Consider the following 13089-nt stretch of genomic DNA (forward strand, 5'->3'; position numbering starts at 1 on the left):
TTTGTTTTCACAGAAGTTTGATTTACTTGGAGTTATATTGTGTTGTTTAAGTGTTCCCTTTATTTTTATTTTTTTTGAGCAGTGTATTTTTTTCTGGACTATGCCTCTGGTGGCAACCAGGAGATGCTGTCATGAGTGAGAACTTGCAAAGTTCTCAGGAGATTCCCACTTGTAAGCATCTGAAAGACCCAAGGGTGGGAGGGACTCTTGAGTCATCTTCAAAGCTTCTTTCATTAATTTGCACACTGAAAAAATATTTTTTAAAAATCTTTTGGATACTGTGAATTAAGAATTAAAATTCTTGTCTCAAGTGGTTGCATGCTGCAGTCTGGAGCTTGGGAATTTTGTATTTTAAGAAGTTAAGAGTTCCCTGCCTCACCCATTATATACTTTAGTTGGCTGGGAGTTGTGCAATAGTTTATTCTGATCTGGATGGATTGATGAGAGCTGCTAAGTGTCTTTAGCCTGCCATTATTCCTTAAGCTTGGCAGAGACACAGCTCACCAAACTGCCGTTCTGAAATGACTTCTTGCCTCTACGGGAGAACTATGTTTTACTGCTTTTTGCTGCTGCAGGATGGGAGACTGAACAACCTTGCGCACAAAAACATTCTGCCATCTTGACTGGAAAAGAAATAGGCTATAGCAATTAGAACAAGGTCGTGTGCGTGCACCTGTTTCTGTGTACAGTATTTGCTCCAAGTCTTAAACTTCATAGAAACATAGAAGTCTGACAGCAGAAAAAGACCTCATGGTCCATCTAGTCTGCCCTTATACTATTTTCTGTATTTTATCTTAGGACGGATATATGTTTATCCCAGGCATGTTAGCCGCCCCGAGTCTTCGGAGAGGGGCGGCATACAAATCCAAATAATAAATAAATAAATAAATGTTTAAATTCAGTTACTGTGGATTTATCTACCGCGTCTGCTGGAAGTTTGTTCCAAGGATCTACTACTCTTTCAGTAACATAATATTTTCTCATGTTGCTTTTGATCTTTCCCCCAACTAACTTCAGATTGTGCCCCCTTGTTCTTGTGTTCACTTTCCTATTAAAAACACTTCCCTCTTGAACCTTATTTAACCCTTTAACATATTTAAATGTTTCGATCATGTCCCCCCTTTTCCTTCTGTCCTCCAGACTATAGAGATTGAGTTCATTAAGTCTTTCCTGATACGTTTTATGCTTAAGACCTTCCACCATTCTTGTAGCCCGTCTTTGGACCCGTTCAATTTTGTCAATATCTTTTTGTAGGTGAGGTCTCCAGAACTGAACACAGTATTCCAAATGTGGTCTCACCGGCACTCTATATAGCGGGATCATAATCTCCCTCTTCCTGCTTGTTATACCTCTAGCTATGCAGCCAAGCATCCTACTTGCTTTCCCTACCACCTGACTGCACTGCTCACCCATTTTGAGACTGTCAGAAATCACTACCCCTAAATCCTTTTCTTTTGAAGTATTTGCCAACACTGAACTGCCAATACAATACTCAGATTGAGGATTCCTTTTCCCCAAGTGCATTATTTTACATTTGGAAACATTAAACTGCATTTTCCATTGCTTTGACCATTTATCTAGTAAAGCTAAATCATTTACCATATTACAGACGCCTCCAGGAATATCAACCCTATTGCACACTTTAGATTCATCCTTAGCGTTTCAAATTAACAGAATAATACTGTGTTAGTTTTCTATTCTGCTCTTCAGTTTTATATAAAGACTTCCTTGCAGTTGTGAACAGTGCAGGGTTAGCTTCCCATTTTTTGCAGGATGTTTGATTCCCCAGATGCTTTTAATTAAAAGTCTTAGGATTTCCTTTTGGTCTCCCATCCTAGGACTTCAAGAGCTAATGATCCTTTTAGACTACACAATGTCAGTCAAGCATTAGAGCCACCTTCTGAGCTCTCCAGCTGGAATGTTTTCTAAAGCAATTTGTGAATGTCCTGTGAACTGTTGATCAGCCCAAAGGTAGTCTTTTTCGTAAGAGAAGTAGAACCTATTGGTAAGAGTTAAAGGTTTTAGGCTGGTGAGTAAGAGAATGTTCTTCCTAACCTAACTTTAATAAATGAAACAAAGTCTCTAAGCTTCTTCCCCTCCCTAGTTAATAACAATAACAATATAGTTGGAAGGGACTTTGGAGGTCATCTAGTCATCTTTGGAGGTTATCTAGGGGCAAGCATAAGTGCACTAGTGTGCCTTCCGTCCCCTGTCCAATTGTCTCTCCTATATTTTATATATCTTTTCTTCCATTCATATATCCTCTCCATTGACGTATTCTATTCTCAAATCTTTTCCTCTATCCTTTCCCTGATATTTACTACTACATGTTTTTATTCTCTTTAACTTTCCATTTGTATTGGACAAAATAAAATAAATAAATAAATAAATAAACAAATAAACAAACAAACTCCCCGCTTAGGCAGGAAACCCTACACTACTTCAGACAGTTGGTTATCCAACATCTGCTTAAAAACTTTCAGTGTTGGAGCATTCATAACTACTGGAGGCAAACAGTTCCACTGATTAATTGTTCTAATTGTCAGGAAATTTCTCCTTTTTTTCTAAGTTGCATCTCTCCTCGTTCAGCTTCCACCCATTGCTTCTTGTTCTATCCTCAGGTGCTTTGGAGAACAGGTTGACTCTTCCTTCCTTGTGGCAACCCCTGAGATATTGGAGCACTGCTATCATGCCTCCTCTGGTCCTTCTTTTCATTAGACTAGCCATGCCCAGTTCTTGCAACCCTTCTTCATATGTTTTAGCCTCTAATCCCCTAAGTTAAAATTTACTAATGAATTATTGGACAGTGAATATACTGGACAGTCATCTTTCTGGGATGGTTTAGTGAATCCTGCATTGAGTTAGGGGGTTGGACCCGATGACCCCCTTCCAACTCTATGATTCTATTTTCGTTCCACCATATTTAGTTTCAAGAGGGAAGAGCTACTATACCTTGACGTGCACACAAAAAACCCCATGCCTTTTTATTTGATTTACCAATATTTTGCTCTTTTGTTTGTTCCCCCACTTCATTTATTTACATATATAATTTGCTTAATTCAAGGAGTTTTGGTGGCTTGCAAAAGGTAGCTGCAAAATGCCAGGCCAGTGTATAAAATAAGCATTCTCTCATCAAAGGACTTGCTGTAGAGAAGCACCTGCGATACATTCCAGATCTCACATCAGCCACAATCCCAGAGCAGATGGGATGGAATTGCAATTGTCATCTGGGAAGTCCTAATAGTTTTTCAGAGATGGCCGTGTGGCAGAGAGGCAGGTTGTGACATCCAGTGATTGAAACTGAGCTTTAAGGAACTCCACACCCTTCCTAGCTTCTGTCAGTACCACTGCAACTTCACCTGCTCAGCCAGGCTTGGAGATATATAGCTGAGTATCATCAGTATTAGCATCAGCACCAATTACACCTCCTCGTGCCATAGTATGTTTATGCTTTTGCTATTATAAACCTCCCAGAATTTCTGAACGTGATGTAAATTAAAATACCGTGAATTAAATAGAACCAGGCATGCTTGTGATGATAACTGAGATGCAGTAATCTAACAATGAAATGAAAAGGATCACCTCATTCCTCTCTGCCTTCACTGTTCTTCTGTTCCTGTCTTCATAGTTGCTATGCAGAGCTCAGCATTCCTGGCAGAGCCTAATTTAAAATTAATGCAAATGAAGAGGCAGTTAACAGTTCAGCAACATTAATTAGGAGCCACATATTGGCAGAGACATCAGCCTGGTGGGCCCTCACTGAGCAGATACACTTCATCATAGATTTTGTATCTTAGCCACTGTTGGATTTCCAAGTTCAGCAGATAAACATCTTAAAGGGAGAGAAACATTCTAATTTATACCACTGGCCATTATTCCAGCCTCTTCCCAAAGCAAATAACTCTTGGACAAAGGGACAATATGTCACGCTGAGGATTAACAGCCTCCCAAAGACATTAAGAAACATCAAAAAGAGTCAAAAAGAGGGCGGGTAAAATATTTACTGACCCCTCGCATCCTGGACACAAATTGTTTCAACTCCTACCCTCAAAACGTCGCTACAGAGTACTGCACACCAAGACAACTAGACACAAGAACAGTTTTTTCCCGAACGCCATCACTCTACTAAACAAATAATTCCCTCAAAACTGTCAGACTTTCTACTAAATCTGCACTTCTATTCTACTAGTTTTTCTCATCATTCCTATCACCCATTTCCTCCCATGTTGACTGTATGACTGTAACTTGTTGCGTATATCCTAAGATTTTTATTAATATTGCTTCTTCATTGCTTATTTGACCCCTATGACAATCATTAAGTGTTGTATCACATGATTCTTGACAAATGTATATTTTATTTTATGTACGTTGAGAGCATATGCACCAAGACAAATTCCTTGTGTGTCCAATCACACTTGGCCAATAAAAATTCTATTCTATTCTATTCTATCCAGTAGTTAGATAGTTAACTCTGTTTATTAATGTAGCTCCTCCCTCTCTATGATGTAACTGCTTTGCTCACTTCCTCCTCCTTGCAGGAAGAGAAGAAGACGCCATAAGCATTCTGGTCTTTGTCTTTTCGAGATGTAGACGCACTTTCAGCCTTTCCAGGCTAAACTTATTTTTTTATGCTTTTCTAATAAAAGTTTGATTCATTTTAATATGAATGCTTGTGCTTTAATAACCATTGACCTCCGGAAAGCCTTACCTCAGTTCTAACGGACTGAGTGCTCTGCTGGTAAGATTTTTCAATCCAACACAATATTGTACATGCCAAAGATTGTCCCTTTTTTAACCCTGCTGTTCTGTTTAAGAAAAGTAACAAATCTTCTGTTCCCGGGTCACCCTGACCCGGACCGAAAACTCTTCATTTGCAGTGCTTATGTTTGGTCTTTTTGAAAGCTTTTTTCACTTGGAAAGTAGTCTGAACATTTCTGCACACAATGATATGAAAATTGAAATGAAAAAAGTAAATCTTATTGGTTTATTTTGCGGATATAATGCACGCCCCCCCCATTTTTGTGAAATTTTTTTCAATTTATGGATAGTTTTGCTTGCAAAATGCATTCTATTTTACTAAAGTTGGTATGGGATTGGTAGCTTGAACATTTCTGAACATAATGATATGAAAATTGAACTTGAAAAATTGATGCATATTGGTTTATTTTGTTGATGAAATGCATGCCCCCCCGTTTTTTTTAAATAGTCTTCACTTTATGGATAGTTTTGCTAGCAAAATACATTCTATTTTACTAAAGTTTGTGTGGGATTGGTAGCTTGAACATTTCTGAACATAATGATATGAAAATTGAACTGGAAAAATTGATGCATATTGGTTTATTTTGCACATAAATGTATGCCTCCCCCCGTGTTCAATTATTTCAATTTATATAAAAATTATGCTGTTAATTTCAAACTTACATACTTTTTTTTAGTAAAATGGATTTGTTTCATAAAATTAGTCCTCTGGCTACAATGTGGTTGATTTTCAAAAGGATATTCCAAATATTTCTAGACAAATATGTATAAACAGTGACAATAATGGCACATAGCAAGGCCGGGGGTGGGGGGTGGCCTTTTTGTGGCAAAAATAAACCAATAAGAACCATTTTTTTCAGTTCATTTATATTTTTCTTATATTCAGAAATGTTCAATTTAGTATATCAAACCTTTTGGGGGGAAATTCCTTAGGGATTTGTAGCCTTAAAAAAATAGAAATTGACACGAAATTAAAAAAGGATGGGGGGGGAGGGGCTTTTTGATCAAAATAAAAATATAAGTCTCAATTTTTCCAGTTCAATTTTCATATCATTATGTTCATAAATGTTCAAACTAGTTTTCCAGTTGAAAAAGTTTTCAAAAAGATCAAATTCAAGTACCTAAAAAAATTATTTTTGGTCCGGTCATATACGAACAGAAACAGACTCGAAGTTATGATTTTTTTTTGCCCAGAAAACAATTAGCCACCACCCCAAAAATATTTTTTGATGATCAGCATTGTTAAATTGAGTAAATGAATGCCTAAGATTTTAAAGAATATTTCGGATTTGGAGGATAAAAAAATAAAAAGTGAAAATGGTTGCAAGCAGCCGAGGGGGGGGGGAGGCCTTATTTCTGATATTAAAAAACCAATAAGAATCATTTTTTTCAGTTCCTTTATATTTTTCTTATATTCAGAAATGTTCAAGCTACCAATCCCACACCAACTTTAGTAAAATAGAATGCATTTTGCAAGCAAAACTATCCATAAATTGAAAAAAAAATCACAAAAACGGGGGGGCGTGCATTATATCCGCAAAATAAACCAATAAGATTTACTTTTTTCATTTCAATTTTCATATCATTGTGTGCAGAAATGTTCAGACTACTTTCCAAGTGAAAAAAGTTTTCAAATTGACCAAACATAAGCACTTCAAATGAAGAGTTTTCGGTCCGGGTCGTATGTGACCCGAACAGAAGATTTGTAACTTTTTTTGCCCAGCAAAAACTAAGCCCCCCACCCCCCAAAAAAAATTCTCATAGAGAGAACCCCTGAAGTGATGGATAGTCATGAAATTTCAAGTTTCAGATATGCAGGGAAAATTTTTTACAGGGACTCAAACTTGGCTTCGGGTCACATACGACCCGAACAGAACAGCAGGGTTTTAAAAATGGATGTCCCAAAGGTGCTTTTTCAAAAGGCAAACTGGACTTTGTTTTTTTCCCTTGAAGACGTTTAACTTCTCACCCAAGAAGTTTCTGGCTGAATGGTAGAGGATGGAAGGTTTTACATTCCTTGCAGTCATTTAGTCATTAACGCTATTTCTGAGAGTTATTGAGACAACTTGGAGATTTATTTGTGCCACCAGTCAACTGAATAGTGCAAATGGGGTTGGAACCTTCTTGGAACTGCTGAAAGGCGTGTGTGATAAACTGGAGATAGGTGTCGTTGTATTGTTCTGTTGAGAGAGGGCTGTTCAATCTTAAAATGTAGATGGCCTCTTTGATTCCTTTTACAAGCTGGTGGTTTTTGTCTTCAAAAGAATGACTATTATTATTATTATTATTATTATTATTATTATTATTATTATTAATTAGATTTGTATGCCGCCCCTCTCCGTAGACTCGGGGCGACTCAGAACAATAACAAAGACAATGTAAGAACAAATCTAATAATTTAAAAAACACTAAAAACCCCATTATTAAAAGCAAGCATACACACAAACATACCATGTATAAACTGTATAGGCCCGGGGGACATGTCTCAGTTCCCCCATGCCTGACGGCAGAGATGGGTCTTAAAAACTTTAAAACTAAATATTACATTCAGATGAAATATAGGAAGGGCAATGCTGGAAAGAGGACCAAGAATGTGTCATAATTTAATCTGATGATATATATTCTAGATCAAAATGCCCAAATGAGATTATTTTTCTGGGGCTTTTCCAGAGCCAGACAAGCTCAAACTGATCTCCCGATACACAGAACAAAAGGGACAGATCGTATCTTTCTCTCGTAACTCTGTCTAACAATCCTGAGTGTGCAACCAAAGCTGAGCAATAAATGTTTAGGTCCACATACAATGGGAAATCATCCACGTGTGCTGTGACATTTATTATACATGGGAGACTAGGCAACCCTTACTTGAACCCAGCCAAATGGTAACAAAGATCCTTACAATAATATCAGTTAAGGTTCTCTAGTATCCATCTACAGAGAGAGAAAATGTATTCATTTATTCATTTATTTATTTATTTATTATTTAGATTTGTATGCCGCCTCTCTCCGCGGACTCGGGGCGGCTCACAACAAGGCATAAACAAATTGTAACAAATCCAAATAAATTTAAATATTTAAAAAAGTTTAAAAAGAACCCCAATATACTAACAAGCACACACAAACATACCATACATAAATTGTACATGCCCCGGGGGAGATGGGAAAAAAAGCCTCTTTAGTACAAGGCTGGCAGTATTGCAGTTCATTTATGCTCACCCTTTTTTTGTCAGTGTCTTCCAGCAAGGAAATTGAGGTAGGGAAGTCATATATAAAAATCCTGAAATAAGAATATATGCTGGCATATGTGAAATCGGCACTTGTGCAATTTCAAAACACAGTTTTTCAACTTCAAGATGAACCTAAACATTTTTGCAAGCAGCAAAATTTCATTGGCTTATTGTTTCCTTGGTGCACAGCTTGACTTGGCAGCTTAGCTACCTTTGCCCTGGTAGATGTCACCTGTTTAACTGTCTGGGACTAAACAGAAAGGTTGCAATAAACAGGGCCTTTTCCTTATTTCTTCATGGCAGCATATGAGTTGTAAGCAGGGTGTCCAAGATTGGGCTGACAAATATATTAACCACTACATTACACTTCTTGCACTAATAACTATATTGTTCAGCGTAGATATTGTCGCATCATGCACAAGCAGCTTTCAGACAAAAGCCATATTCAGAGAAGTGGGAACTCCGTAATCTAAGATAGCAGGCTGACAAAGGGATGAATTCTTCCTGCTTACTGTCTCTTCATACAGTCCTTTTGTTTGGGCTTAAATCGCTGCTTTATTAGTTTAGTTTAGTTTATTTAGATTTGTATGCCGCAGCTCTCCGTAGACTCGGGGCGGCTAACAACAATAAAAAACAATGTAACAAATCTAATATTAAAAAGTAATCTAAAAAACCCCAATTTAAGAGACCAATCATACCAACAAACATACCATGTATAAATTCTATAAGCCTAGGGGGAAGGGAGGGGAAAAAAATTTCAATTCCCCCATGCCTGACAACAGAGGTGGGTTTTAAGGAGCTTGCGAAAGGCAAGGAGGGTGGGGGCAACTCTGATATCTGGGGGGAGCTGGTTCCAGAGGGTCGGGGCCGCCACAGAGAAGGCTCTTCTCCTGGGTCCCACCAAATGACATTGTTTAGTCGACGGGACCTGGAGAAGGCCAACTCTGTGGGACCTAACCGGTCGCTGGGATTCGTGCGGCAGGAGGCGGTCGCGGAGATATTCTAGTCCGGTGCCATGAAGGGCTTTATAGGTCATAACCAACACTTTGAATTGTGACCAGAAACTGATCGGCAACCAATACAGACTGCAGAGTGTTGGAGTAACGTGGGCATGCCTGGGGAAGCCCATGATTGCTCTTGCAGCTGCATTCTGCATGATCTGAAGTTTTTGAACACTTTTCAAAGGTAGCCCCATGTAGAGAGCATTATGGTAGTCGAGCCTCGAGGTGATGAGGGCATGAGTGACTGTGAGCAGTGAGTCCCGGTCTAGATAGGGCCGCAACTGGTGCACCAGGCGAACCTGGGCAAACGCCCCCCTCGACACAGCTGAAAGATGTTTCTCTAATGTGAGCTGTGGATCGAGGAGGACGCCCAGGTTGCGGACCCTCTCTGAGGGGGTCAGTAATTCCCCCCCAGGGTTATGGACGGACAGATGGCATTGTCCTTGGGAGGCAGAACCCACAGCCACTCCGTCTTATCCGGGTTGAGCTTGAGTCTGTTGACACCCATCCAGACCCCAACAGCCTCCAGGCACCGGCACATCACTTCCACTGCTTCGTTGACTGGACATGGGGTGGAGATGTATAACTGGGTATCATCCGCATACTGATGATACCTCACCCCATGCCCCTGGATGATCTCACCCAGCGGTTTCATGTAGATATTAAATAGCAGGGGGGAGAGGACCGACCCCTGAGGCACCCCACAAGGGAGTAACCTTGAGGTCAACCTCTGGCCCCCCACTAACACTGACTGCGACCGACCAGAGAGGTAGGAGGAGAACCACTGGAGAACAGTGCCTCCCACTCCCAACCCCTCCAGTCGGCCCAGAAGGATACCATGGTCGATGGTATTGAAAGCCGCTGAGAGGTCAAGAAGCACCAGGACAGAGGACAAGCCCCTGTCCCGGGCCCGCCAGAGATCATCCATCAACGCAACCAAAGCAGTTTACGTGCTGTAGCCGGGCCTGAATCCAGACTGCTGGGGACCTAGATAATCGGCTTCTTCCAAGGACCTCTGGAGTTGGAGCGCCACCACCTTCTCGACAACCTTCCCCATAAAGGGAAGGTTGGAGACTGGACGGTAGTTATTAAGCACGGCTGGGTCCAGGGAAGGCTTCTTGAGGACGGGGCGCACAAGCGCCTCTTTATAGGGTGATGGAAAAGACCCCCTTCCCAAGGAAGCGTTGACAATCTCCTGGACCCAGCTCCGTGTCACCTCCCTGCTGGCCGAAACCAGCCAGGAGGGACACGGATCCAGTAAACAGGTGGCGGAACTCACAGCTCCAATGGCCTTGTCCACTTCATCAGGTGTCACCAGATCAAACTCCTCCCAGACAGGTGGACAAATACGTGCCCCAGTCACCTCGACTGACTCATTGTCAGTCGACTCTGTTTTACAATTGGAGTCGAGGTCGGCCCGGATCCGAGCGATTTTATCAGCGAAAAACATGTTAAAATCCTCGGCACTACTCTGCAAGGGCTCCCCAACTCCCCCCGGCTAAGAAGGGAGCGGGTCACCCTAAACAGAGCGGCCGGGCGGGCTTCCGCTGATGCAATCAAGGTGGCATGATACATCTTGCCGCCTTGAGTGCCACTTTGTAAGTCTTAATGTGAGCTCCTACAAATGTTCGATCGGATTCGGACCTACTCTTCCTCCATCGCTTCTCTAGACGTCTCTTCTGGCGTTTCAACTCCCGGAGCTCCTCGTTGAACCATGGAGCTCTACGGGGTCTAGCGCCACAGAGAGATTGCAATGGTGCAATTCGGTCCAGAGCCTCTGCTGCAGCCTTGTTCCAGGCCTCAGCCAGAGACTCTGCCGAGCTGTGGATGAGTGTATCTGAAATAACCCCAAGCGCTGTCAAAAAACCTTCTGGATCCATCAGGCGCCTGGGGTGGAACAACCTAATCGGTTCCGCCTCCCTGCGGGGAAGGATTGGAGCCAGGAAGTCATGCCGCAGTAGAAAATGGTCCGACCATGACAAAGGCAATGCTTCTAAGCCCCTTAGTCTCAGACCATTGCTCAGAGAGGAATACCATGTCGGGTGCGTGCCCTCCCTCGTGAGTCGGACCCTGTACTACTTGGGTCAGGTCCATGGCTGTCATGGTGGCCAGGAACTCCTGTGCCAGTCCAGAGGTTTCGCCGAGTGATGGCAGATTGAAGTCCCCCAAGACAATAAGTCTGGGGAACTCCACCGCCAACCCGTCTACCTCCTCGAGTAGCACAGGCAGGGCCTGTGACACGCAGCTGGGAGGCAGGTACGTGAGAAACAGGCCCACCTGAACCCCTAAGTCGAACTTCACAAGGAGGGACTCGCAACCTGCAATCTCTGGAGCAATGAGTCTACGCAGGCCAAGGCTCTCCCTGGTTATAATAGCCACTCCTCCCCCCCTTCCCTGGGGTTGAGGCTGATGCCATATCTGAAACCCAGCTGGGAAAATTTCAGAGAGAGGAACTCCTCCCTCTGGGCCCAGCCAGGTTTCAGTTACACAAGCCAGGTCGGCCTCCTCATCCAGGATTAAATCCTGGATGAGTAGAGCTTTATTTACCACTGACCTGGCATTGAGTAGCAGCAGCTTGAGCCCAGGGCCAGAATTACACTCATCACCAGTACCCAAGGCTGGGTTCACAGAGCCAGAACAAGGGATCGTTATTAAGCAACGATCCCTCGTTCCCCTGGAACAGCTAGCTCTGTGGCCCCCGCCATACCTGCCTCTCCCCAGCAAGACCGGGATATTCTGACCCTCCGCCACCCCAGACATCGGTGCCCCCTCCCCTCCTGCCTCTCCAGTGTCAGGTAGACTAAATCATTCATACCATTTTCATCTGTTTCATTCATATCAAAATCCCACCCAACCCACCCATAACAATCACTCATATCATACATATTATCACAACCACTCCAATAATACATCTAATTTAAATCCCCCTCCAATAAATTAGTTAAAATGTTAGCAATTAATTAAAAAAACTCCATATAAATTCTTATTAATAATTAATCAATTTATCTCACTGAGAAGCTGTCCTTTGCCACTATGTCCTTTCCCATCTGGAGGAAATTGTTATTTTACAAATGGAGTGATCTGTCACTAGCTGGCTATGTTTACAAGACCAAACCATTTTGAACTGTTGATGGGCAAACACCACTTGCTATTCCCTGATGTGTCTCTTTTATGCAGATAAATGTTCACAGAGCAACTCCTCTTATCTAGTGGGCGGAGCTATCCTCCAATAGATTGGGTTATGACGGTCTTGTGACCTGGCAGAAGATGGTCCCACAAGATTGTTGGGGGCAAGAGGCTGATTCCGTCAACCGCTTAGAGAGGGCTGGAAAAGCCCCGTGAAGCGGTACATAAGTCTTAAATGCGGTCTGTCTGTCTGTCTATCTTCCATCCATCCATCCATCCATCCATCCATCCATCCATCGGACGTGGGTCAAATGAGGACCTAGATTGTTGGGGGCAAGAGGCTGATTCTGTAAAACTGCTTAGAGAGTAATAGAGCGGTAGGTAAGTCTTAAGTGCTGTTGCTATTCAGCTCCTTGCCCACCCCGCCCTTCTCTGCCTCCCCGCTGCCCAGCCGCTCCTCTGCCCCCTTACCCAGCAGCTGGAAGGCCAGGCCGGGCTCCACCTCGGCGGACAGGGTCTTCTCCAGGGCGGCTTCGGACAGGTGCTGCCCGGGCGACGGCAGGACAAGCAGAGCACGCCGCTGACTCAGGACGCTGGGCATGACAGATCCAGCCCCACCCCCCCGCCGCCCGCTTCCTCCACGAACCAGCAGCCCAGCCTGGCCGTGGTCGTGAGGAGGTGGCACCCAGGGACGCGCCCCCGCCCCACCCCATCAGGAATTCTCAAGCCCGCCCGCAGCCTGGCCGGACTTGCTGCCTGACGGCTGGGGGAGTCAGCTCGCCGGGGCTTCGGGAGGCTCCACCGGGAAACTCGGGATGTCGCCGGGGTTGGCGTCCCGTCGGGGGGTGCAGGATCCCCACTCCCTCCGCCCCAGAGCCGGAGCCCCGCCCGCACTCACCCAGGAGGAGGGAGAGGAAGCAAGCGGGGAGCAGGCAGGGGCGGCGGCGGCGGCGGCGGTCATTGCGGGCGAGCTGGGA

The sequence above is a fragment of the Erythrolamprus reginae genome, chromosome 4, assembly GCF_031021105.1.
Source record: "Erythrolamprus reginae isolate rEryReg1 chromosome 4, rEryReg1.hap1, whole genome shotgun sequence".
In the NCBI taxonomy this organism is placed as follows: Eukaryota; Metazoa; Chordata; class Lepidosauria; order Squamata; family Dipsadidae; genus Erythrolamprus; species Erythrolamprus reginae.